The 21,972-nt window shown below is 39.7% G+C and overlaps 1 long non-coding RNA gene across 13 annotated transcripts; it reads right to left on the bottom strand.

The window, feature by feature from the left end:
* Positions 1 to 12,405: 12,405 nt before the first annotated feature.
* LOC133726037 (uncharacterized) lies at positions 12,406 to 19,964 on the bottom strand. 13 transcript variants are annotated; one of them, XR_009854625.1, is made up of 11 exons: positions 19,461 to 19,964; positions 19,333 to 19,371; positions 19,176 to 19,242; positions 18,475 to 18,689; positions 18,313 to 18,358; positions 17,679 to 17,830; positions 16,914 to 16,977; positions 16,161 to 16,240; positions 15,935 to 15,998; positions 13,111 to 14,349; positions 12,406 to 12,739 (listed from the first exon to the last, which is right to left on the bottom strand). It is a non-coding gene; the product is annotated as an uncharacterized LOC133726037 (long non-coding RNA). The 13 variants fall into 13 exon arrangements; XR_009854629.1 differs by having other exon boundaries at positions 16,116 to 16,240; XR_009854630.1 differs by lacking the exon at positions 13,111 to 14,349.
* Positions 19,965 to 21,972: the final 2,008 nt, after the last annotated feature.

Genomic DNA, 21,972 nt, shown 5'->3' on the forward strand with positions numbered 1-21,972 from the left:
GGGGTCCGATCCCATACTTCCGTCATTTCTTTTCTCTCTATAGGGATAAAACAAGCCCATATCAATCGTACCTCTCAAGTATCGAAAGATTGTCTTTATACCAATCGGCGGCGTGTTGGCGCAGAGCTATGTCGAGCTAACAAGTTTACTGCGAACGAGATGTCCGGTCTTGTGCATTGACCTAAGTACAATAATGCGCCTATTGCACTTAGGTAGGGCACTTCTGCCTCTAACAATTCTTCGTCCTCATCCCTTGGACGAAACAGATATTTTCCGGGCTCAAGACTACGGCTGATCATGGGAGTACTCACAGGCTTTGCTTTATCTTCATTAAAGCGCCTTAGTAATTTTTGAGTATATGCTGACTGATGGATCATAATCCCATCACTACGGTGCTCGAGTTCTAGTCCGAGACAAAACCGTGTTTTCCCAAGATCTTTCATCTCAAATTCGGATTTCAAGTATTTAGCAGTTTCCTTTAACTCATCTAGAGTTCCAATTAGGTTCATGTCATCGACATATACTGCCACAATTGCAAATCCGGAACTTGTCCTTTTAATAAACACGCATGGGCATATTTCATTGTTGACATATCCCTTCCCAATCAAGGAGTCGGAACTTGTCCTCAGTTTTGCGAGCTTCGCCGCTGCGTCTGCAACACGGTTAGCTTCTCGTGGGATCCAATTCCACTTAATTCCTCTGAAGAGAGGTTGGAGATGAGCCACCATAGCAATCATCGGGGAGATCCTCCAGTTGGGTGTCACAGAGGGGTCCTCCAGGGCCGAAATTACCTCCTGGCAATCACCCTCCAAAATAATCTGTTGCAACTTCAAGTGTGCTGCTAGTTGCAGGCCTTTAACAACAGCTTCTGCTTCAATTGCAGAATTGAACTTTCATGGATGCTTGCCCCCGCTATAGAGAATCCCCTATGGTTCCTTATAATCACCCCTATCCCACTATTAAGGGATTCACTATCCCAAGCTCCATCGACATTTACCTTCATAAAAGGGTAGTTGGGGGGATGCCATGCTAGATTCCGACCCGGTGGAGAAGAAATAAAGGGTGCATTCCCCACGGACTTGGATGCCTCTATCCATTCCGAGAAGCTACGTCTGGAGTTCTCAATAACATACGAGGGGTTGGGAGTTACCTACCTCAACACAATCTCACACCTGTGTTTCCAAATCTCCCACAAGTGAACACAAACTAACTGGACAAACTCATCAGCGCCATCAGTCATAGAGAGACCCTTCATTTGGATCCCAAGAAGCCAAGCTTCCAAGGAGGTGATGCTCTGTTTCTTCGGAATATAGCCAAGGGGACTTCCAAACCAAACATTGGCTGTCCACGGGCATAGCAGAAGGCAGTGTTCTGGAGTTTCAGGGAATTCACCACAGATGGGACAGATACGAGTATTGGTTATCCTACGTTTGCAGACATTCTGGGCAGTGGGGAGAGCATCAGAGACTGCTCTCCAGAGAAAGTTGGAGATCTTTGGGATGTTTCTGGGGTTCCAGATCAATTTCCAGATTCTTCGATCAACCCGATGAGATGAGGAGGGCTTACTGGCCTTCTTAAGCTTGGAAGAATCCATTAACCGGTGATAACCACTTTTAACCAAGTAAGTCCCAGTCTTTGTATGGGGCCATACCAGGATGTCCTCAACTGTAGGTCTGCCAATAGGGATTGCTTTGATGGCTCTTATATCCTTGGATTCCAGGAAAGGCTCAAGATGCTCAATATTCCAACATCTGTTCTCATCGACCAGATCAGCGACCAAGAGAAAGGAGTGAAACGATTTGAGATGTCGATTGGTTTAATCAGGCCCCCATTTGATTCGGAACCCACCTGTCATTCCACACATCCACAGTTCTCCCATTGTTGATCTGCCAAAAGGCGTTATCAGTAATGGTGTCCCGACCTGCCAGCAGGCTATTCCACACCCAGGAAAGGCCGGAGCCCTTCTTAGCCTTCAAGAAACTGGACTGATCGAAATATCTTGCTTTGACAATTCTGCTCCAAAAAGAGCAGATGCAAACTATTCGTTACATATAGAATTTAACGAGACAGAGTGATAAAGTGTATATATATCTGACACTTTAGAACTAAATTGTGGCATCTGAATGCAAAGGTTATAATACCAAGTGCGTCCAAGGCTGCAAAGAGGGAAGCAGAGAAAGATGGCAATGGAAGCGGTTCATAAGAAATTAATTGTATTTTTAATATAAAGGCAGCTAGCTCAAATAGATTTTTATATCCCTGAATAACTCTTAGCTTCCATAATTTTTTTCACTTTCTTTGTTAAAGAAAGCAGCATGAAATATAGAATTAGATGAACCACCTGAAATAAAGAAGAAAGAAGCTGGATTCTTGTATTAAGTCTTTTTAGAATCTCTTCATTTGCATTGTGACATGGTATCTTTGTACAATGTAGATAGATCGAAAACTAAAAACTTTTACTGGTATGAGGTTGATCTCGAGCTCGACAGTCAATTATTGAGCTTCAAAGTGAGTGGATAACTGCATGCCTTACCAAGTATCCCGGCCTGTATTTGGCATGCTAGAAACAAAGCAAAATATGATGGCCAGGTTTTTCAAGTGGATGTGATTTGTCGAATGATCTCAGGACACATTTAGTATGCTAGTCGACTTGCTCACGGCAACATGCATAACACCATACGTGATCTCCGGATATTGAAGCGGTTTGGTGTCCAATGCAAGCCTCGCTGTGCTCCTAGGATAATTGAAGTCAATTGGCAGCCATGCACCACTATATGGGTGGATTAAAATTAACTCTGATGGTGCTTGGAAGCATGGTTCTAATGTGGGGGGATATGGTGCAGTTTTTTTGAGATTACGGGGGTCATGTTCTTGGTGCTTTCTTTGCTAATCTTGAAATTCCTAGCTCAGTTGCAGCGGAAGTGATGGTGGTCAATCGGTCATCAAGGCCATTGAACTAGCTTGGGTTAGAGACTGGAAGCATATTTGGTTGGAAGTGGATTCCTCTCTTATCCTTGACTTTCTTCGCAGTCCTCATTTAGTTGCTTGGATGTTTCGCATCGAATGGCGCAATTGCTTGTATCGTATTTCTCAAATGAATTTCCGTTCATCTCACATATTTCGAGAATGTATTCAAGTTGCTGATGCATTAGCGAATTTTGGTACTGCTTCTACAAGCTTGATTTGGTGGGACTCTGCTCCACCCTTTATACTTGCACATTGTAACAGAGACCACTTGGGTCTTCCAAACTTTCGTTTTCGCTAGTTTCATGTTTCATTTTTCTGATTTATTTGGGAGGTTTTGGTTTTGGTCCCCCTCCTTTGTACTCTTGTTTTCCTTTTCTTAATTTAAGAGGATAGGAAGGATCTCTTCCTCACCTATCCAAGCCTTTAAAAAAAAAAAAAAAAATTTCCCGGCCTGTATATTTAGAAATGCAATCATTATAGCTTCGTGCAAAACCATCTAAAACATTCAGTACAGAATGAGATACAGTATGGATCTGTTCCTGTTTTATGGTTTTTTTTCATTTTCTAGACATGTGTACTGTCCAGAAATTTAAATTTCCATACAGAATTAGAACTTACACTATTGATTCATCAACTTTCTCATAGATGCCAGGTAATGCACTTTGCATTTGTAGTCCTCTTGTAGTTAGCTCATTGTCTTAGAAAAGCTCAGCTAAGCTGAACCTTGCAAGCTGAGGGGTGGCTGAACATGTTGTGGTAGTCTACGAACTGGTGTAAGCCACCATGGAAGCACAAATGGGAAGAAGACAAAACTCTTAATTTGTGTATTTTCCACTATCATTGACCACTTTCTTCTACAAACGTTGTACCGGACAATACTATGCCTAATTATCATGTACAAAGTACAAACCCGGCGAAAGAACTTCTAGAGTACCATATGGAACCATTTCTTCCTCAAGTGAATGAACCATCCTCATGCATTTGTTTGAAATATACTATGAAGCACCTCCATAAAAAGAGCTTCTTTATTCAACCCCCTGAAAATATAGTGGTGTAAAGGGTCTTTTTGGTGGTAATAATTAAAGCATTGTAAATCTAACAGGATGAATGATATATTGTAGCTAAAAAATGTTCATGCTTTGTTCTTGTTGAAGGAAAATCGATTTAGTGTGCCTTATCAAACTAGGAGTAGTAATAGGAGAGAATGTTCTAGAATTCCTAATCCTACTCGGATTAGTATTCCTTGTAACATTAGAATATGTACTTTGTAATCCCTATATATAGGGCCCCTATTCTCAATAATATGTTTACAATTCTCTCTACAATCTCTCTCAAATTCTCTTTTCCTTAAACACGTTATCAACACGAGTTCTAACCACAAAGCAAAAACCAAAAACCCGAAAAACCTTTTTCACCAAAATCTGCCGCAGCACCTAGCCCTCGCTAGCCAAGCCTTGCAGCCCTCTCGGCCCTGCCTCCTCCTGCATCTCCGCTGCCCCTGCAGCCCCCTCGGACCACCGCACACCACAGCTTAGGGGTCGTCAATGGCCGGCCCTGCCCAAAATTGATGGGCTCGGGCCGGGCCGGGCAGGGCCAAAACATATTTTTTTTATTTTTCGGGCCGGGCAGGGCTGGGCCCATGGGCGGCCCTGGGCCTTACGAGCTTTTTAGGGCCGGGCCGGGCCGGGCTTTTTTGGGTGGGCAGGGCCGAGCCCATTATATTTATATGTCATATTATTTTGTTAAAAAAAAATACAAAAAGCTATGAAAAAATTTGATATGTTAATGATTGACCAAAATAAAATACAAAATTAAAAAAACATATGACCTAATGCAATAATTAGTTCAATATAACTACATAAAAAGATATTAATACAAGAATTGAATGGGCTTTCGGGTGGGCTTATAAGGCCGGGCCGGGCGGGCTTTAATGGGCATATAATGGGCCGGGCCGCGGGTCGGGCCTTGGCTTTGAACCCTCCGCCCTAGCCCTACCTCGTGCCCAATGGGCAGGGCCGAGATGGGCTTTGCTGCGGGCCGGGCCGGGCTTTTGCCCACTGGGTCGGGCGGGCGCCCATGGGCTTTTAGGCCCGCGGGCCAAATGATGACCCCTACCACAGCTGCTCCTGCAGTCCTTCCGGTCATCCGACAGCCACCAAAACCGGCCACCGAAACCAGACTTGCAGCTGCCATATTTTAGACCCAGTTTTCTGCAAATTTCAGCAGCGACTACAACCCCATGCTGCCCTCATCACCGAGCCCTCCATCAATCAACAATAGTTCAAGCTTCCATAAGTTCAAGAATTCAAGAATCAAGATTTCAAGCTTCAATTAACCAAGTAAGTATTTATAATTAAAGTTCCCGCTTTCCGTACTTTAATTTCTCCTTCTTTTCTTCGGGGACTTGCAACCTCCCTTCTTCTTCATCCCACCTTTCTTATAACATGGGTTCGATTCTTGAGAAAGCGGAATCGTGGGGATTCACGCTATTAACGAACTAAGAGTGTTCGTAAGACTTCGGACTAAGAGCGTCCGTAAGCATCGATTTATGACCATCTAAACATCATTGTTTCGGTCTAATCCAAATATTCTTGGAAATCGATTTCTTGGTAGCATTAAGGCTCAGAAATCTTATATTAGTTTTCGTGGAAGCATTGACTCCGAAACTAATACGTTCTTGCTTTCCTTTTCAGGATGTAAGACTTGAACGAGCTCGATTTTACTCCATTGGATTCTACGGGCACGAAATTTTCATGTGGGCTCATAATGTTGAGCTCCACCTAATTGCCCTTGATTTATTGCCTACAATCCAGGAGTCTTGTTCTAAAAGAACCACTCAAGGCCCTCAAACTGAGATAGATAATTCCAGGGCATTTACCCTGATGAAGCGCCACATGAAGATGGCTCTCCAGTTTGAGTACATGAATGAGGATAACACTAACAACCTTTGGGTTGCGCCTCGTGAACATTTTAGTAACATTCACAATTTTCCGAACTTAGAAGCATGATGGAATAATATCCGCTTCTCTAAACTTTGGAAGAGTTATGAAATATTGTTCGGAGGCTCTCTGCATCATATTATTTATGCATGATTGTGAAAAACACAAAAGAAAAAATTGATTGAGAAAACCCTAACATGACCATAGGAGTCATGACGTTGAGGGTATAAGGTTGGACACCATGGCGCCACTTTTGGCCATGGTAGCACTTTTTCCAACGCCTTTGGTCCTAGGGACCATATGTATTGTGTCAATACATCTCAATCAAGAGAGCATCCTCTTCATGGTATTTTATGGAGTACCTGATCAATGGTAATCAAGATATCGAGCTATAAAAGACTTTAAATCTGGCGATGAAGATAGAATGCCGCAGATTTTTATTTAGAATAGTCTTTTAATTTCCAAGAATTATGTAATGGCAATTATGCCTTAATCAATAAAATGACTTATTGGATTATCTCTTTTCCTCTAGGCGTACTCAATTAAGTATGATGTCTAGGAAAGTAATTGAGATTAGTGGTACTTAAGAGAGCTTTGCTCCACCGACATCTCTCTCTACTTCCCTGGTCATATTTAATTGGAATTACCGAACGAATTGAGTGATTACAATTTGTCTAATGTTTGATTTTACTTTGGATTAGATTATGGTCACGAAACTTTGATGTAATCATTGGCTATTATTAATAAAGTATCGATTTATTTTATCTCATGTCATGGACATATTTTTCGAACTTTATTACTTAAAAGATATAAGAGCCAATGGTTTTCATGCGGAAACGCATTGTGAGAATGGACAAGAGTTCCTTTGCATCACCTCTAATGACTATGGAAATAAACGAGTATTAGAGAAACTTATGTGTCGATCTAGTGAGTTGTATGCAACCACTATTCGAATAATTGAATCCAATCATGTTATGAGAGATGATTTATGGGATTCTGACACATATAGGCTTTGGCACGAACGTTTGGGACATCCAGGTTGTGATATGATGATCCGTATATTAAAGACTTCACACGGACATCCATTTTTTAGAACGAAAAGAAGTAAAACTCGGTTTTTGGACACCGAAGGAGCCCCTGCGCCTCACGGTGCCGTTCACCCCCAAATCCGGCCATCCTTGGCCGGCGCCGCCATCCCCCTGCGGCCTCAGGGTGGCATTGACGCCACCAAGGCTCTTTTGTCTCCAAACTTTACTTCTAAGGTCAATTGTGACTTCGTGGCTCAACCAAAATCCTCATTGGTTGTTTCTAAAGCCCATCTTTCGTTCTGCAAAGCCTGCTCTTTTGCAAAATTAGGATCGAGACCATCCTATGCAAAGGACACCAAAGAAAATATACTATTCTTGCAGAGAATCCAAGGTGATATTTGTGGACCTATTCAACCACCATGCGGACCATTTAGATATTTTATGGTGTTGGTTGATGCATCGACACGCTGGTCACATGTCATGCTATTGTCCACAAGGAACGCTGCATTTGCTAAACTCCAAGCACAAATAATTAAGTTACGGGCTCACCACCCTGATCATCCTATTAAGTCTATAAGATTAGACAATGCTGGGGAGTTTACATCAAAACCTTTTGATGATTATTGCATGTCAATTGGGATAGAAGTTGAACATCCAGTTCCTCATGTTCACACCCAAAATGGTCTCGCAGAAGCCGCCATTAAACGACTACAAATGGTCGCTAGGGCATTGGTAATGCGCACCAATCTCCCTATTTCTGCTTGGGGCTATGCAATATTGCATGCAGCTGTGCTTATTCGTCTGAGGCTCACTGCCACTCAACCCTTTTCTGCGTCCCAGATGGTGCCTGGGTATGCCTAATTTCTCACACTTATGCATATTTGGGTGTGCAGTTTATGTGCCAATTGCGCCGCCACAGCGCACTAAAATGGGTCCTCAACGACGTTTAGGTATTTATGTTGGATATGATTCTCCAACGATTATCCACTACATAGAACCCTTGACAGGCGATCTCTTTACCGCTAGATTTGTGGATTGTCACTTCAATGAGACAGTCTTCCCGTCGTTAGGGGGAGATAAGAACATCAATGTTCAACAGGAACGACAGGAATTGTCGTGGTCTGTCCCCACTTTGTCTCATCTTGATCCCCGAACCGCACAGTCCGAAATTGAAGTGCGGAGAATTCTCGATCTTCAGAACGTAGCAGAATCGATGCCTGATGCGTTTTTTGATATCGCTAAAGTGACGAGGTCACACATACCTGCTGCAAATGTGCCTGCAAGGATTGATGTCCCTAAAATTAGAGGACATGACGCCATCTCAAGAGCAACTGAGCATGGCGCCAACGTCCCCTCTCACAGTGATGGTGATGTTGTGGCTAGGCCCATGGCTCCTGCCAGGAAGCGCGGGAGGCCCATAGGTTCGATGGATTCTCGCCCAAGAAAGAAAGCGAGTTTGGCACAAAATAATCCATTAATCATCGATGTAAATAATTCATCTCATGAGAATATTCCGGATTATGGTTATGTCCAAGAGACATCATTGGGGGACGCTCCAGAGAATAGAGAGATCTCCAGGAATTACACTAGTGTACATGAGATGATGGATAGAAATTCTATGGCAATTGATGATGCATTTGCATATCATGTTGCAAAAGGAATTATAGAATATGATGATATCGAACCTCGCTCTGTTGAAGAATGTCAACGAAGAGCAGATTGGCCTAAATGGAAAGATGCGATCCAGGTTGAATTGGATTCACTAACAAAGAGACAGGTATTTGGGCCTGTAACGCAGACACCCCCAAATGTAAAGCCTGTTGGCCATAAATGGGTTTTTGTTAGATAGCGTAATGAGAAAAATGAGGTGGTAAGATATAAAGCTCGCCTTGTGGCACAAGATTTCTCACAACGCCCTGGAATCGACTACGAGGAGAAGTATTCTCCCGTAATGGACGTTATAACGTTCCGCTACCTTGTCAGTTTGGTAGTTTCCGAAAAACTTGACATGCAGCTCATGGATGTGGTTACAACATATCTCTATGGGGATCTAGATTCAGAGATATATATGAAGGTTCCAGATAGACTTCAATTACCCAAATAAAGTGGCTCTAAACCACGGAGCGCGTTTTCAATAAGATTAAAACGCTCACTATATGGATTAAAACAATCCAGACGGATGTGGTATAACCGTCTAAGTGACTACTTGATTGGGAAGGGATATATTAATAATGAAATATGCCCGTGCGTGTTCATTAAAAGAACAAGTTCCGGATTTGCAATCGTAACAGTTTATGTCGATGACATGAACCTAATTGGAACTCTAGATGAGTTAAATGAAACTGCTAAATACTTGAAATCCGAATTTGAGATGAAAGATCTTGGGAAAACACGGTTTTGTCTAGGTTTAGACCTTGAGCACCGTAGTGATGGACTTTTGATCCATCAGTCTGCATATACTCAGAAAATTCTAAGGCGCTTTCATGAAGATAAAGCAAAGCCTGTGAGTACTCCCATGATTGGTCGTAGTCTTGAGGCAGGAAAAGATCCGTTTCGTCCAAAGGATGAGGACGAAGAATCATTAGAGGCCGAAGTGCCCTATTTAAGTGTAATAGGCTCATTATTGTACTTAGCTCAATGCACAAGACCAGACATCTCCTTCGCAATGAACTTGTTAGCTCGACATAGCTCTGCGCCAACACGCTGCCATTGGATTGGTGTAAAGACAATCTTTCGATACCTAAGAGGTACGATTGATATGGGCCTATTTTATCCCTACAGAGAGAAGAGGAATGATGGAAAAATGGGATCGGACCCCATTAGGCATGGAGTCACCGTCCACCATGGCAAAGTGGCCAGCCATATTGCCGCCAACGCCGCCACCACCACTAAGGGTGGCCAGCCTCATCCTACTCCCCTTCATCAAAACTACAATGATGTTTTGATGGGTTTTGCTGATGCAGGGTACCTCTCTGACCCTCACAAAGGTCGCTCCCAAACGGGTTATGTCTTTACCATGGGAAGCACTGCGATATCTTGGAGGTCTACAAAACAGACCCTTGTTGTTACTTCCTCAAATCATGCAGAGATTATTGCTCTACATGAAGCCGTGTGTGAATGCATATGGCTAAGGTCTATAATTAGACATATTCAAGGAAGTTGTGGTTTGAAGTCTACCACAGATGAACCTACATGCATTTATGAGGATAATGCAGCTTGTATTGAATAAATGAAGTTAGGTTTCATCAAGGGCGACAATACCAAGCATATATCGCCTAAGTTCTTTTATAATCAGCAACAACAATCACTTCTAAAGATTGAAGTGAATCAAATCCGATCAGAGGATAATGTAGCGGACTTATTCACTAAGTCGTTACCTAAATCCACATTCGAGAAACATGTGAAGAGCATCGGATTGAGAAAGTTATCCGAACTCCCACGATTGTAGCAATCAGGGGGAGATATCGACATCAGGGGGAGTTATGATGTCTACATGTTCGATCTCGATAAGTGAAAGACGTGTTGTGCTCTTTTTGTCCTTCGACCAGGGTTATTTTTGTCCCATAGGGTTTTTGTTACTTGACAAGGTTTTTAACGAGGCAACGGATGAAGCGTCACCACCAAGTTTGAGCGGCACAAGGGGGAGTGTTGAAGGAAAATCAATTTAGTGTGCCTTATCAAACTAGGAGTAGTAATAGGAGAGAAGGTTCTAGAATTCCTAATCCTACTCGGATTAGTATTCCTTGTAACATTAGAATATGTACTTTGTAATCCCTATATATAGGGCTCCTATTCTCAATAATATGTTTACAATTCTCTCTACAATCTCTCTCAAATTTTCTTTTCCTTAAACAGTTCTGTAATTTTTTTTGTGGTCTTACTGCTTTATTTAGTAATTGGGACTGATCAAATTCGTGAAGAAGAGCAATTACCTCATCATGATAGAGATCTGAAACTGCAGTGGATACGCGGGATCAGATTAGCGTTAAGAGCAAAAAAGCCATTATGGATGTCTATGGACAAGGAGACTGAGGAAGTAAAGTAAGAACAACCTACTATAGGGGAGACCATGTTTAGCAAATATTTCTAATTTACACAGAAAAATGCTTACTTGCACCTTAAAAAAGTAAATTGAAAAATGGTTCTTCCATGTCTTCTTCAAAGCAGTTATCTAAATTTGCATTCTTTTTGCCCCTAGCTGTTGGCTCATCCCAAATTATTTTATCTGATATATATGGACCTACCTGAAGCTCCCATGCATGGAGGCCTTTGATTTCTATTGATGGAAGTACAGACTACAACTTGGATGATAAGATTAAATTAAGAGTAAAAGAGTTAGTATTTCATGTATGGTCTTTATTTTTAAGTTATTAATCGGCACCTGCCACTCTTGGTTTAACAGACTGTAAGGCATGCTGAGAGTTGGAATGTTTCTGGAATTAAGCAGTTGACCAGATATTTCATCAGACCTCCTGCAAGGTCCAATGACTGAATGTGTTAAGTCTTAGAAATCAGAACGAGCTTCAGGTTCTTATAACATTAAATCCATAGGAGTTGCAGCAAGACCATATTTTGAAAACACATTGTCTAGATTTTTTTTAACTCATCTTTCAATATGGTGAATTAGTAATGAAGCAACTGCTTCATTTAGTAATTTGGTGTCTGAATTTAGCCAGCCACATTGCTTCTTTGCATACTGGCCCATGTATACCTAGATGATATATAGGTTCAGAGTTTAGAATTATATGTTGCATGTTAGATTGTCAATGTACATCATTATGAAGAATCATACCTGAACATCTCACGATATTGTAACATGTAATCTATTCGACAAAAGTTCTCTTACAAATATAAGTTATGATTTATGAGGTGCTCTATATTCAATTTGGCAGACATATTTGTTTGTTTATAAATCATTAGCAGATAGAGCATAAGAACAGATTAGAATTCCAAAGTTCTAACTAATGATTCTGTTTAGATAATATACAGGGAGATAGGAGCATTTGAAGCTTATAAGCTGCTTGATCATTACAAAACTCAACAGTATTTACATATATGGCAACAGAACCAATAGAAAGTACTACTCCTGGGAGGGAGCTAGTAGCACATCACCAGCAAAGACCCACAAAATCAACTACTCCTGATAAATCTTCCATCAAAATCAATCTCTCTCTCTACTATGTGCACGTGTTTTATGTAGAGAATTCTTTTTCTTTTTCTTTCAGTAAGGTTGTCTTTGAAAATGTGCAATGGTGGTACTTTTGAATGAGTTTGACTGTGTATAGGTTAGAAGTTGTGGTTGTCAAATCAGGTTGGTAGTGGAACTAAGAGTTTTCCTGAACAGTACGCTCAGCTAGCATTGATTTGTTTATGTATAAAACTTCTCTGTTTGATGTTTTGGGGTTGGGTTAGAAGGTTTCGTATTGGTGAATGTGGTCACATATTGCGACCTTTGATGATGTAAACATTGGTGATTGAAATCTTCACAGAAAAGCTTGCTGCTTTCCCTTTGTATGTTTATCAACTTGCTGTTCACTTTTACATAGGGGTGGGCTCGGTGCGGGTCGGCCCGGTTTGAGACTCAAACCGCATCCGCACCGTATTTTGCGGTTTGGCTATTTTAGGAACCGCAACCGATTTTCAGTGGGCTGAGCCGCATTTTTCGGTTACACCGAAATGCAGTTCAGTGCGGGTCGCTAACCGATTTATATAGGCTCAGTAACAGACCATTCGGTGCGGGTCGGAATCTGCAGTTGGAGTTGCTGTCCCTGTAGGAGTCGGAGTTGCGCTAATCCCTTCCATAATCTGCATATACAAAGCAGAAGCCCCAAATTAAAAACATAAATTTGGAACATCTCAAACCCAGACCACCATTTGAAAGCCACAATGAAACATTGAAACTGATAAACCCAGAACAACAATGAAGCTCAGAAACCCCAAAACCTAAGTAAGAATATTGAAACCCGAGTTTTAATAAAAAGCCCCAAATCAGTTTTTGAAACTACGAAACCAATCTAAACAATCTTCAAGCAGAAATGACAAGAGAACAATCTAAACATCTAAACATTTGATTTTGATTGTGATAAGTTTTCTCGAAGAACAATCTAAACATCTTCAAGCATAAATATCAAGAGAACAGTAAATCAATCTAAATTCTAAAGATTTAGAGAGCTTACCCTCGCAGGCTCTCGGCCGAGAGAGAAGCTGGGATCAGAGCAGATCTTTCAGAGGTCAAGAGAGATTGAGAGAGTTGGGAGAGGTCGAGAGAGATCGTGAGAGTTGGGAGAGCCGGAGAGGTCGAGAGAGTTTGGCAAATGAGGTCGTGCGGCCAAGTTGTGAGAGACTGAGAGTATTAGCCTATTAGGGTTTCTGCAGAGATCGGGTGCATGCAAGCTTACATAGGCTTGGTTTGTGACCAATCATAATTAGACAAGTATTAAAATTAATTCAAAAATAAATAAAATAAAAAATTCGGTTCGGGCGGTTTAACTCGGGCGGTTCAACACATGGACCCGATTCCGAACCGTTAATAACCGGTTCGGTTCGGTGAGACTCCAAAACGGCGCCATTTTTGTTCGGTCCGGTTTCCAAGCCGGAAAATCCGGTGCGAACGGGTCGGTAACCGGATTTCCGGTGTGTTATGCCCACTCCTACTTTTACACATGGCCTTGGCTTTCTGTCATCATGGTAGATAAGACTTGATATATGGTCTGCATGTCCTTTCTACTGCTAGATTCTATCTCCAAACTCTATGGTGTCTATTTTGCCCCCAAAAAAAAAAAAAACTTTATGGTGTCTAAAATGACAGGACTAGAAAGCACATAAAGAATTAACTGTCCACACGAGCTCAGCTGTTATTAGCTTTGAGTAGCTGTTGCTGATAGTTCTATTCTCAAAAGAATACAGGCATGTAGACAGTTTATCATTCAGAAAACTGGAGATAGTTCTATTACCTACTTATACTGATGTAAACAGTTTATCATTCAGAAAAATGGTAAATACAATACGGTTATTCTTACCTGATTTTGCAAATTTGGAAGCTTAATTACCGTATGAGACCATATATGAACCGAAATCATAGAAGGAATTCCGGATTCACTTTCACAATACAAATCCATCTAAATCATAATCGAGCATTGCTTGCTCACTTATTCTGTCACCCATCAATTTTCGCTCTTCATGATTGTCATTTCCTTCATCAACTTATCCAGTACCTGATTCAAACCAGCAGCGTTCTCGTCACTCCAATACAACTCTTCCAAATCAGATTTAACCTCTTCCTCATCCTCCTCTTCATTGACACTCAGCGATCCCTGACTTATGAATAGTGTGCTTCTGTTATGAAGCTGTCAATTTGAAAGTGCAGAGATTACCGAACCCTTGTGCTAGCCAAATGTTGTATAATTCACTGTGACCTAAAACCAAGGTGAGTTGGTTATAGATGCTAGAATTTGGTGGCATATGATGTTATCATTAAGTAGTACTAATAACTGCATTTATACAACGGCCCCAGAGATTTTGTCTTCACAGGTCAAAAGAAACTCTGGACTACGTATATATTTCTCTACCTTTTGAGTTCCATTATTGAGCTCTCAATTTTTGGTTTTTGTGGTTGAGTTTCTTGGTTTGAATGACAAGTACAATCAATCCAATTGATCGATCTGTTAGGCAAAGACAGCATATGTAGGCTTATAAATTATTAAATTGATATTAGAGTTTGACTGAATTAATTCCAGGTTAAGTTCCATTAATTGAAGGATAATCACATAGTAAGGCGGCTGCACTCTTTTTCCCCTAATTCACCAAATTAATCATGAAACATGGAAATGCAACAGGGCACCTGTGCAGGCACATGTAATTTTTTTCTTACATGATTTGATTATCTTCTTATTGAAGGGAATATATCACTTACCAAATGACATTTGAAGTGATAATATGTAGTTATAAATTTAGATTCATTGTTTAATAATGCTAGTGCAACTGGTTTCTAGGTTATTGACAGAAGATCCTAATCAGAGACTTGGAGCTAGAGGAGCGTCGGAGGTTATTGTGGTTCTTTTGTTAGTTTTGGTTAAAATAATATTCATTAGATTTCCATGCAGTACATGATTTCAAAACGCTCGTTACGTAAGCTAATAGATCTGAATCATGATATAGGATATCAACTAGGACAGCCTTGCCAGGCAGAAGGTATGATTTTTGAACCATACGGTAAGAGTGACACCCCTTTGTTATGAAATTCCATTTCTTCCAGCCTACGTACGTTTGTTTCATCTTCAGAAAGTGCAATAGACACTGCTAGTTACTTCACTGGCCGTACGTTACTCATGGAATCCTTCAGATGAACATGTTTATCCAGCTAGCGATCTTGACTATTCCAGTGATACTGATAGCTTAAGTGGCAGCAGTAGTTTAAGCTTTTAAAGCATTCTTCTTATGAAACCCACAGCTGATGGACTAGTTATTTCGATGTATACTAGCTAGTGTTAGCATAATGAGTAGTGCTCGTGCTTGTAGTAATGGTGATGTGCCTAGTGCCTAGTGCCTGTGACTAATACTGATGGCAGTAAGGATGGTGCCTTTTGTGCCTAGTGTACTTGGTGATGGTGTGCCTAGCAAGGCTAATGAGATCAACATCAACGTGTGGTCAAATCAGAACAGCTCCACAACCTCACGCTTATTATTGCATGACTCAACCTCAAGTTGACCAACTTGACTCCTTTGCATGGATGATTAATCCTGACCGCATCATTGAGGACACGTGGCGTGATCTGCATATGTTTGCTTAGCTGTAACAAATTTCTGTTATCTTCTAGTATAAACTAGAAAAAGCGTCCGCGCTGCTGCGGGTTTGGTTCTATTTTCATGAATTTTATACGTAATAGATTGATAGTTTGACAAAAACAGAAAGTTCTGATCTAGCTATAGAACACTTGATGCGTACAAAAAGGAAAAGAAATGCAAAGTAACAACAACCAAATACTGGGGGAGAAAATGCACCTATGTTACTAATAGCATCCTCAAGTTGGTGTTGATATCAATGCTTCTCATTTGCTTCAATTTCCTGCAAAAGATGATGTTGGTAATCAGACTAAAAGTGAACAAATGTTGTAATGTCAAAATAAAGTAGAACATAGTAACAACACTATCAAGTTAAAGGTGCAAACCCCAACGGCCCTACCTATATAAACGAAAGCTTGCACTACGTAATTAGCAGAATTCTTACTCTTTAAAAGGTGACTTGCACATCCCATCTGCAGCTACACTCCCAGTTACTGAGTTATTAAGTATTGTATTGTTTTTGGCCTGTCAACATGTAAAGCTTTTTTAAAAGACAGTTCTCTCTGATTTACAGCTACATATTACTGAGATAAAGAAATGGCAGAAAGAACTCACGACATCTAATGATCGTAATCTAAGCACGAATACAAATAACACAAATGGTGAAACATCTTTCACACTTTATCCCTGCAAGTTGGAGCTAATCACACTCGACTACAATCCCAGAACAGATTTTCCAATAGGAAAGGTTCTTTCCAAACAAATCAACAGATTAACAACAAATGGGATACACATACAACCCAAAAAAAACTCTCACACACAATAGTGAACTTCTGTTGAATAACCAAGGGCAATATTTTTATCTGTTGATAAAGATTAATTTTTGATGTGTGCTTCTTCCTCCACACATATTATTATGTAACTTATCCTTGGAATTATGTTATTAGTGAAAGTGCCTACAAATACCTCAAAGAGTAAACTTGCAATCTAATTTAATAGAAAAAGACTTGCTATCATTAGTAATTTAGAAAATTTCTTCACAATTGAATCACACACCTCATTTCTTCTCCAACAGTTTGATCTTTTAAATAATAAGAAAACTGAACTTAACTAACTACATTGAGCAACTATTACTTGGTAGTAAGCAGTGAGGGGTTTTGCAAGCTCAATGACCACAACGTTGAACCTTTGCTCTTACCACTGTGATAGTCCTAAGGCTCCAAACAAAATTGAAGTTGCCGCTTTGATCTGCTAGCGTTGACCTGCAACAATGATGAATTAAGAGCACCATCAAGGCCTAGTTTATGAAAATACATTTGAATCAATTAAAAGATTTTGATTGACCTTTTCAACAAAGATTTGGCAGAGTTTTTTTGGCTAGTACAAACAATTCCAGAGTCAGCTACTGTCATTCATCACTTTTGAATGGCACTATCAATTGTAAAATTGAAATTGGAATGCACAACAGGTTTTTTCATGAAGGCCATGCCTTTGTTCATTGTTAATAAATAGAAAAGCACAACATATTCCAGACTAAAGTGAAATTAAAAGAAATGTGTAAGTCATGCCATTTTTTGTTCAACGTTAACAGTGAAACACATAAATAGTCAAATACATAATGGAGGGTGTAGTTTACATTGAATATTAATATAGCCTACATCTTTGTGTTTTATAATCCGAATGATTCCAATTCAAACATTTTTGTTAACGCGGATGAAGTTCAAACCTTAGCTTATATTAGAGCTCTACTTGGCCGGAGAGCATGATGATTTTCACTTTATAGTGTCATTAGATATATGGTTATCATATTATGCATACTGATAGTATTCTTGGATTTTAGAGTTTTACAAAATTGAAGAAAACATGACCAATCTAAACAAAATTGAAGATCCCAAATTCATTTGCGCCAACCAAAACTGCATGCACCAAAATTTTAAACCAATAAACCAAATAAGAAGCTTACTTGGAGCTCAATCCCTCAAAGATCTCTGATTGCTCAATCGAATCCCCTAATTTGATCAAATGGGTGTCAGCTCAATCGGATAATTCCAATTTGGGGTTTACGATTGAAAATCCTCCCTCAATCACGGTCAGCTGGGACTCCTGGAGATACGTCTGCCAAAGTGAACTCTTGTGACTTATAAGAATTTTCATATCCAATTATAAAATAGTAAACTATTCATAGTTTATCTAAAACCAATAAAGAGGTCAGAGACTGGGTAAAAGTTGTACAGTTAGTGGATACTTGATCGATATTACAATTGAAAGAAGCTTAACATGTTATCAGTGCCATTCAAAATTGCTGCCCAAATATGTTTCTTTGCCTTCTAATGTAATAAGTATCTAGCATGCTGTCTAGAACATGAAATCAGTTCACACATGCAAATAGCAATGACTAAGGTAAGTTCAAAAGGCTAAAATGCAGTCAACCCAAACCAAGTAGCTTTGGAAAAAAAAAATAGACATATATATATGTAAGACATATATATATATATATATATATATATATGTGTGTGTGTGTGTGTGTGTGTGTGTGAGTGTGAGTGTGAGTGTGTGTACACAACTTTAAAAATAAAATGAAGTGATTGACATCTTACCTGTTAGCTTTCTTATGGAGTTTCTTTATAAGTTTCCGCTACTTTTCTGGATGGTTACGTATGCACAGAGATAATCACATGGATAAAAATATCGTCAAATTAACTTAAGAGTCTAGAAACACAAATACTTAAATTTAAAAAGCATTCTAGTAAAACACTCACATCCTCTATCGGCTCAGATCAAATCCTCACAGGCTCCACCTCTTCAAACTTAATGAACTCCCTGATCAAGACCTTCTTCTTCACCTTCACTGGTAATTTTCCAACAAAGATAGTCCTCAGAAGCTTACTTTCGTAGGATATGTGTTGCAACTATGCTAAGTAGCCACTTCTAATCATGAACAGTGATATGTGGAGTTTCCTTTTTCTTTGGATTCCTGCAATAAATCAAATGAATCATACTTCAAAACATTGCACTTGCATATGAAGTCAGGAGAGAAAAGCAAGTTTAATTGTATCTAGACTTAAAATATTTTCAAGAAATTCTTTCCTGTAAGCCTAAACCTCAGTCATGGAAGAAAAAGTTCATAATCTGCATTGGAAAACCAAAATACCAGCAGGCCCTTGCTTAAATATATGAAAGAAGACCTACAAATTGGCAGGCCAGCACTTTTTGATCAAATGCACCACATCAAAACGCAAACAAAATGAAATATCCTAACCAACCAACTCAACATATACCCGATCACATGCTTCCATACATTAAATATAAAGATAGGAAACGGCAACCTGATTTAAGCTGAAAAGATTAACAGTTTGGCCTGATCAAGTCTAGTCTCATAAACCCCATATTTTCCATTGAAAACCATAACCAGTTGAGTTTACAAAATAACAACAAAGATGAATAAAATTACCAACCCAACCTCTTTTCTTGTTTCCAGTACAAACCTCTCCCCCTTCAATATGTACAACCTCCAGATTAAGCACAGGCTACAAAAATAAAAAACCCAATTCAACCTATGAACAATTCAATCAAAAAGTTTCAAGTTAAAAAACCAAAATCACAGCAAAAACTTTCACCTGCACAAAGCGTGAAATCTGGAAAACCGATTACAGTATCTGAAGACATGCAAAAAAGACAATCAATTAGATTCCAATCCATTAGTAAAAAAATTAAAAAGTAAAACAACAAATCTTAAACCACTTACCCAAATTCGTCTTCCTCTGCAGCAGAACAAAACCCAATAACCCACCCCCCTTTTCTTCCCGAAGAAGAAGAAGAAGAAGAAAAAGGAACCCAAAACGACTACCAAGACTCGTCATTTTCTTGCTCACATCAAAAGCCAATAACCCAGAGCGAGGAGAGAGAGAGAGAGAGTGAGGAGAGGAGAGCGAGAGAGAGGGAAAAAGATTCAAGCAAGGACAGAAGATTAAATGAAGAACAGAAGAAAGTTCGGTCTAGGAGGAAGAGGGGGGAAATAGGTGTTCAATTGAACCCGCTACAAAAAAATCAGGCGTTTTCTATATCCATTACACTCGAGGGCAAAAATGGTATTTTACTGTTAAATGAACTTTACACTCAAGGGCAAAACTGGTACTTTACTGTTAACTGAACAGTAAAATGAACACTAAGTCTCCTCTAATATATAGTAAATAGCTACTCTCTTTCTACTTGTATCAGCTACGATCATTCTGTAAAATTACCAAGCTCATATATCAGTTGCTCTTCTTTGTTTTCTCTCTAGCTTTCATCTTCTTCTCCAGGTTAGGGTTTCTATTTTTTCCGCCATTAATGCTCACTCTTCAAGCTTTCTGCTATGACTATGAGATTTTAGCAGCTAGTTGCTAGCACTATCATCTTTGTGTTAGTCAATGCTAATTAGTCAACGCTAATTCTATTAATCCAAATTCTAGTAATTGATTCCTTGTGTTTCAGACATTAAACTCAATAGAAACCAGAAAAAAAAAAAAAAAGACATTGGACTCATTAACTTCAAGCATGATCCATGTACTGTTTGTATTGCATTTGTTCTCTCTCCGTAAAATTTTACAAAAATATGAGATGTGTATTTAGTGGAAGGATGTGTGTATATAAAAATTTTCATCTCATGTATTCAGTACATTAACAATGAATTGATAAAGTCGAGCCAAATGGATGTATCATGTAAAATGATGTGATATATTATAGATTGAGGGGGGAATAAGATCGAGGAAGTATACATGTTATAGGAAGGAATCACACGCATAGCTATGATGACCAATATCATGTAAAATTCACTTGAAAATTTTGATAATGTGACAGGACATGGATGTTGTAAAAGCTTAAGTCATGAGCTTAATTTTATATTCAGACTTTGTTGATCAGACTTCTAGTTAAAATTAAGAATCTTTAGAGAACAAGAAGCTTTAGAGGATGAATTTTCTCACACTTTCATTCAATATGCAGAGGCATATTTATACAACCATATACAACCCTAATTCTAGACTAACAAGGAAAGTAATCAAATCACAATTACAATCCTGATTCTATACAATTAGTATAATTCTATTCCTAATAGTAATCATAAAATATCTATGACTCACAACACTCCCCCTCAAGTTGGAGCATACACATCTCGAATGTCCAACTTGTCAAGTGAGTCATAAAATGCTTTGACTGATACACCCTTAGTCAGAACATCTGCTAACTACTCCTCAGTTGGTACAAATGGGAAGGCAATCAGGTTTGCGTCCAACTTCTCTTTGATAAAGTGTCTGTCAACTTCCACATGCTTCGTACGATCATGCTGTACTGGGTTATGTGAAATTTCAATAGCCGCTTTGTTATCACAAAACAACTCCATAGCCCTTTTTGGCTTGAACCCCAAATCACGCAATAAATTACGTAACCATAACAACTCACATACTCCATGTGCCGTACCTCTATACTCGGCTTCTGCACTTGACCTTGCCACCACCTTTTGTTTTTTACTCTTCCAAGTGACAAGGTTCCCTCCAACAAATGTAAAGTAACCCAAGGTCGATCTCCTATCAGTAATACAACCAGCCCAATCAGCATCAGTATAACCACTCACCTCTAGGCAATGAAGTTTTGAGAACATAAGACCCTTCCCAGGAGCTTTCTTTAGATACCGCAGGATCCGCACGACTGCATCCATATGATCTTCACTAGGATTATGCATGAACTGGCTCACCACACTCACTGCATATGCCAAATCAGGTCTAGTGTGACCCAAATAGATTAATCTGCCAACTAACCTTTGATATCTTGCCCTATCAGTCGGGACTTGATCATGGTACTCTGCTAACCGGTGATTCTGTTCAATTGGTGTATCAGCTGGCCTGCAATCTAACATGCCCGTTTCTGAAAGCAAGTCTAGAACATATTTTCTTTGGCACAAGAAGATGCTGCTACTCCCCCTGGCTACCTCTATCCCAAGGAAATATCTCAAGTCACCAAGGTCTTTCATCTCAAACTCCGAAGCTAACTGCTGCTACAACCTCCTAATTTCCTCTCGATCATCACCAGTGATCACCATATCATCAACGTAGATGATTAATGCTGTTACTTTACCCTTCTGATGCTTAAGGAAGAGAGTATGATCCCAATTGCTTTGTTTGTAACCAAATCGCTTCATTGCCTGAGTAAAACGCCCAAACCATGCACGGGGGGATTGTTTCAAACCATAGAGTGACTTCTTCAACCTACACACAACATCC

The sequence above is a fragment of the Rosa rugosa genome, chromosome 1 (genome assembly GCF_958449725.1).
Source record: "Rosa rugosa chromosome 1, drRosRugo1.1, whole genome shotgun sequence".
NCBI classification, from domain to species: Eukaryota; Viridiplantae; Streptophyta; class Magnoliopsida; order Rosales; family Rosaceae; genus Rosa; species Rosa rugosa.